This window comes from Mus pahari, chromosome 5 (genome assembly GCF_900095145.1).
Source record: "Mus pahari chromosome 5, PAHARI_EIJ_v1.1, whole genome shotgun sequence".
Classification (NCBI taxonomy): Eukaryota; Metazoa; Chordata; class Mammalia; order Rodentia; family Muridae; genus Mus; species Mus pahari.
Genome location: NC_034594.1, coordinates 28,267,260 through 28,274,016, shown reverse-complemented (window position 1 = coordinate 28,274,016; position 6,757 = coordinate 28,267,260). Strand labels below are relative to the sequence as shown.

At 38.5% G+C, this 6,757-nt stretch overlaps 1 pseudogene; it reads right to left on the bottom strand.

The window, feature by feature from the left end:
• Positions 1–603: 603 nt before the first annotated feature.
• On the bottom strand, positions 604–1,589 carry LOC110321448 (annotated as a pseudogene).
• Between the last annotated feature and the right edge of the window lie 5,168 nt (positions 1,590–6,757).

The following is a 6,757-nucleotide window of genomic DNA, read 5'->3' as shown; positions in this document are numbered from 1 at the left end:
TAAGTACAAATGACTATAATATCCTAAAACCTTGAGATTTTCAGGAAAATGTTATTGGATGTCAAATTATAACTAAAAATCTTAATATTCTTTATACTTTCATATAAATTATTTCTTTTATTTCCCAAAGCTATTTAAAATAATTCATTTTATTGCATTGCAGATTCAAACAGTTATATTACAAATTAAGTACCATTTATGCTGTACCTTTTCAGTGGAAGTCAAACACTGGTGCCTAAGAAAAGAATGTATCACATTATAAAAAGAAAATAAAGAAAAATAAAAAGACCCTGACAATGTACATTTTAAAATAAAAAAGTTAAAGTTATGTATTTCCTTTTATGAAAAAGTACCTTATTTTAAACAGTTTTGCATATTTTATTTAGTTTCTTATTTTCTTTTGTACAGTTCTACATTTTTTGTGGACTTTATTGATGGTATTCAAGAGAGTAGAGAGAGCTCCCTAGGCCCTTCCTATAATTATGGGGGTCTGGGATGGAAATTGTTGGGGAGATGCTCAGTGATGGGACAGGGACCCCTCAGCAACCAAGGGCCTCTCTCTATCTCTCAGAATCCTTGCTGGGATGAGAGGTCCAGGGTTTCTTACTCCTTGGAGGCCATGTAGGCCATGAGGTCTACCACCCTATTGCTGTAACTACATTCATTATTATACCAGGAAATGAGCTTTACAATGTTGTCATTGAGAGCAATGCCAGTCCCAGCATCAAAGGTGAAAGATGGGAGTTCCTATTGAAGTTGCAGGAGATACCCTGGTCCTCAGTGTATCCCAGAATGCTCTTTATTGGGCTCTCAGATGCCTGCTTCACTACCTTCTTGATGTTATCATTCTTGGCAGATCCACAACACATACACTGGGGATAGGAACACAGAAGGTCTTGCCAGTGAGCTTCCAGTTCAGCTCTGGGATGAGATTTCCCACAGCCTTGGCAGCACCAGTGGATGCAGGGATGATGACCTGGGTAGCCCCATGGGCATCATGTCACAGATTTCCAGAGGGGCCATCCAGTCTTTTGAGTGGCAGTGAAGGCATGGACCATGGTCTTGAGCCCTTCCACAATGCCAAAGTTTTCATATATGACCTTGGCCAGGGTGGCTAAGCAGTTGGTGGTACAAGATTCATTGCTGACAATCTTGAATGAGTTATCATATTTCTCTTGGTTCACACCCATCACAAACATGGGGGCATCAACAGAAGGGACAGAGATGATGACCCTTTTGGCCCCACCCTTCAAGTAGACCCCAGCCTTCTTCATGGTGGCGAAGACACTGATAGACTCCACAATTGACTCAACACCAGCATCACCTCATTTGATGTTAGCGGGTTCTCACTCCTGGAAGATGGTGAAGGGATTCCCTTTGATGACAAGCTTCCCATTCTCAGCCTTGAATATGCAGTTGTATTTGCCATGGGTGGAGTCATACTGGAACATGTAGAACATGTAGTTGAGGTAAATGAAGTGGTCATTGATGGCAACAATCTCTACTTTGTTAAGTGCAGAGCTGCAGAAGGCAGCCCTGGTAAACAGGCAATCTATATGGTCATGTCTGTTCACACCAACCTTCACCATTTTGTCTGTGGGACAAGGCTGGCACTGCACAAGATGATGCAGCTGTGTCTGGAACAGGGAGGACCAGAGAGCCTATATAGTTCTACTTATGTCAACTCTATTTCAAGAACAATTCATGGAAAACTAACCATAATCTATTACTTTTTATTTCATTTTAAGAGGTGGCTGACAAAGTTACCATTCAAAACTAAATGCAGACACTCTAGGAAAAATCCATTTAGAAAATTTGGAAGTAGTATTTCTACTGAAATCTACAGTATGGTACAAAGCAGTGATATAACAAAAGAAAGAAAAAATGTTTACACTGTTAAAGGATTGAACTTAATGGGCATCTAAGGTTTTACCCTGCCAAGAACAACTACTGAAATGAATTTATTTTGTGTTCATGCCTTAAAAAAATCACAATAATATAAAAAAATCCACATTTAATATTTTTAAGACTTTAGTGAATTTTATTTTCAAAGTAACACAAAATGATAGACTCTAAAGGAAGTCATATACTTCTGTACTCCTGAAAAAAAAATGTGTGTGTGAGTTTGTGTGTGTATGTGTGTCAAAATAATATTACAAAAAGCTTTCTATAAAACACAAGAAACCAACAGGTCATATAAAACATATGGATTTAAAACTACAGTAAAATTCATTATGTTCTTCATGGAGTGAGAGTATGTTGTTTAATTCTAAATGAATATGTTCATACACAGGAAGAGACACAGAAATCTAATTCATAAATTTAAAATTTCTAAAATATTTTTACTAACCTTATTTTTCCTACATGTACTGCTATCACTTTATAAATTAATAACAACATTGAAACATGTACTACTATGTTCATGCTTTTACAGTGGCCTCCAATTATTGGCAGTGGTAGTAACATACCTTGTTTGTTAACTGGAGATTTAAATTTTCCCTCAAAGGTTGCTTTTGTGCTAGTAACATGATATCATAAGAGTGAGAGATAAGTACTTACACTTGAGTTTTAAAAATTAATATCAACTAGTTTCAACAGAAATTGAATATTTCAAAACATGCACTGCAACACTTTGAGATAACAAGGACTATCCTTTCCTAAATATCTAAAAGTTGTGATGCTGGATATTGTTAAATTGTTAAGTTTATGCAGCTGAAATACCAGAGTTAAAATTCAAATTTGATATTTCTCCATATCTACCCAAATCTGTGAACATCTGCATAATATATGCATACTTCTAGTTCTCAAGTTGAATTTCACATAGATGAGAGAGGATAAAACTCTATATATAATATTGGTAGGATTATTATATATTTATATTATTTGTATCTTTCCACTCAATGAATTTAATTATATAGACCCATTTAAATGAAACAGATATCCAACTTTAAAGCTTCATTATGTCTTGATTATATTTACATAGATATTTAAAATGTATTCTATATTTCTTTTATGTTTACTGAAAAATATTTTCCTGTATACACTAAGTTTGCTTTAAAATATGCTTTTTTCTAATCATATGTGTTAATTATAATATTGTCTACAACAATGGTAGTTAAATAATTTGCTTTAAACCTAAGTTTAAAAATCAGATTTTGCATCTTCTATATATTATTGAGAACCTACACTACTGAAATCTCAATAATGTGATTGCCAAAATAAGACCATCACAAGGGTACAACTAGTGGATATGCCAACATGAATGGGAGAAATCTCATTACCTCTCCATTGGTAATTGAGGAGTTGCATGCAATAAGGCTTACTGATTGGGGGACAATTGGTCTTCTATGGATATTTTCATCCAGGTGGGTTGTAAGATCCCACATGATCACACACACATACACACACACACACACACACACACACACACACACAAACAAACAAAAAAAACAAACAAAAAACATGTGTCTGTGTCTCTGTGTATAATGAGTGTGGGTGTAAGTAGTGTGTGTATGTTTTATAGAGTGTGTGTACACATGTATATGTGTGTATATCAAAAGAATTTAAGAGGAATGAGTCACAATTTGAAAGGTAGTAGAGCAGACACTATAGGAGTTGGAGGGGAAGAGAGAGGTCTAGAAATGAGGTAAGTACTCCCTTCCTTCCATCCCTTCAACCCCTTCCATCTGGTCCTTGCTGCTAGAGCAGACCTGCTGCACTCAGAGCAGTTGGTAAGAAACCCCCTCACCACTCCCCCCACCCAGTTCCAGAGCTGCTGCTGGGAGCCTGGTGGACTCTGGACCCATCACCCCCTCCAAACTTCCACCCTCCCAAATACCACTCCCCTTCCTTCCATCCCTTTCACCCCTTCTGCCTTACCTTTGTTGCTGGGGCAGACTCCTAGTTGGTCTGCTCCTGTGAAGAATCCATGTCCTGATACATCCTAGAGAACCCACTGCACTCAGAGCAGCTGAGGATCTGAAGCTCTCAAAGCAGTTGAGGATCAGCTGTACTCAGCACAGTTGGACAACAGCTTGATTGCTCCACTGAAGACACAATAGTCTGAAGGCCTCCTAGGAGAGCTACTGCAGTCAGGGCAACAGATCAGCAACTTCTCTGCCCCAATGAAGAACTCCCAGTTGGAAGCCCACAAAGGTGGTCTGATATAGCCTACCAGGAGACCTGAAGCAACCCAGGGACAAAAGAGGCAGACTCCATACAGTCACTCAGATCAACAAACACCAGGGATATCCAGATGGTGATAGGCAAGCACAAGATGATAAGCAACAGAATCCAAAATACATGGGCATCATCAGAACCCAGTTCTCCCACCATAGCAAGCCCTAAATACACCTACACACCTGAAAATTAGGAATCTATCTCATGAAGTTAATAGAGTCCTTTAAAGAGGATATCAATAAGTCACTGAAAAAACACTGGTAAACAGGTGAAGGAATTGAATAAAGTCATCCAAGACCTAAAAGTGGAAGTAGAAATAACAAAGAAAACACAAATAGAGGCAAACCTGGAAATGGAAAACCTAGAAAAGATGTCAGGAATTACAGATGTAAGTGTTACCAACAGAATACAAGAGCTAGAAGAGATAATCTCAGGTGTAGAAGATGTGGTAGGAGAGATTGACACAACTGTCAAAGAAAATTCAAAACATAAAATATCTTAACCCAAGGCATCCAGGAAATTCAGGACAAAATGAAAACCAAATATAAGGATAATCTGAATAGAGGAAAATAAAGATTCCCAGCTAAAAGGACCTGAAAATTTCTTCAGCAAAATCATAGATGAAAAATTTCCAAACCTAAAGAAAGAGATGGATATAAAGGTACAGGAAGCCTATAGAACAGGAAATAAATAGGATCAGAAAAGAAAATCTCCTCATCACATAATTATCCAAACACTAAATGCACAGAGCAAAGAAAGAATATTAAAAGCTGCAAGGAAAAAGGGCCAAGTAACATACAAAGATAGATCTATCAGAATTACATCAGACTTTTCAACAGACTATAAAAGCCAGAAGAGCCTCATCAGAGGTCATGCAGACTCTAAGAGAACACAAATGCCAGCCCAGGCTACTAAACCCAGCAAAACTCTCAATCAGTATAGATGGAGAAACCAAAGTATGCCAGGACAATACCAAACTCAAACAGTATCTATCTACCAACCCAACCTTACAAAGGATACTGGAAGGAAAACGCCAACACAAGGAAGATACCTGAACCAAAGAAGGATGCCCCACCATGCCACAGGGGCGTGTGTTCTTCTATGTTCATAGCAGACTTAATGGAAATAGCCAGAAGCTAGAAACAGCATAGATGTCCCATAACAAAAGAATTGATACAGAAAATGTGGTTCATTTATACAATGATATACTACTCAGCTATTAAGAATGAGGACATCCTGAGTTTTGCAGCCACATGGATGGAACTAGAAAATATCATCTTGAGTAGGTAACTCAGACCCAAGAGGACATACTTGGTATATACGCACTAAAAAGTAGATATTAGAGAAAAAAAAAAAAAAGTACAGAATACCCAATATACAGTCCACAGAACTCAGAAAGTTTAACAAGGTGAAGTTCCCAAATGAGGATGCCTCAGTNCCACTTGGGAGAGAGAAGAAAGCAATTACAAGTATGGAGAGAGGGAGTGACCTGGAAGGGAAAATGGATGGGGTGAGGTGGGAAGTGGGGGAAGAGAGAAACTTGATCTGGTATTGGGTGAGGGAAAAGGACTGAAGCCCTAATGGCCAGCAGAAAGAGTGTAAACAGGCAGCCTCAGGAAATAAGAGGTTTGGGGGATTTCTCAGAATGCATCAGAGACTTGAGAGGTTAAGAGACTCCCCAGACTCAAAGGAAGGGATCTTATGCCCAACAGTAAGGAGAGGGAACTTATAGAGCCCACCTCCAGCAGGAAAACAGGACATAAAATGTGGTATGGGGTTGCTATCCCATAGTCACATCTCTGACTCATAATTGTTCCTGTCTGAAAGATTTATAGGGATGGAAATAGAGAGGAGCCTGAGGAAGAGAAGATCCAGTCACAGGCCCAAAGAGGGATCCAACTCAATTGGAGGTCCTGGCTATGGAGCATTAACAAAAGGGGACCTAGCATGACCACACTCCAGAAGACCAAACAAGCAGCTGAAAGAGTCAGAGGCAGACAGTTGCACCCAAACAATGGACAGAAGTAGCTGAGCCCTGTTGAATTAGGGAAGACGAAAAGAAGCTCGGGAAAATGGCAATCCTGTAGGAGGACTAGGAGTTGATATTAATCTGGACCCCTGAGATCTCTCAAACAGTGGACCACCAAACAGGCTGCATACACTAGCTGATATAAGGCCACCAACACACGTACAGTAGAGGACTTCTGGGTTTGTGTTCATTCAGAGATGATGAACCTAATCCATAAGAGACTGGAGGCCTCAGGGAGTTTAGAGATCAGGTGGGGTGGCGGGTGGAAGCATTCACGTGTATTAGGGTGGGGTAGATAGGAGGTATGGGATATGGAGAAGACAGATAGTAGATGAAGGGGCAGGGAATGGAATATGGAATGTAAAATATAAATTAAAAATTAAATTAAATTAAATTAAAAAGAAAGAAATGATGTAAGTACTGAGGTATTAAGTTTTCAAAGTAATTAAAATAAAAATGATTTTATTATATTAAACCAATGGTTTTTAGCTCTCAGTGGATGCATCTTTCTGAAATATTCAAATTTTATCAACAATTATTTTCAGTACT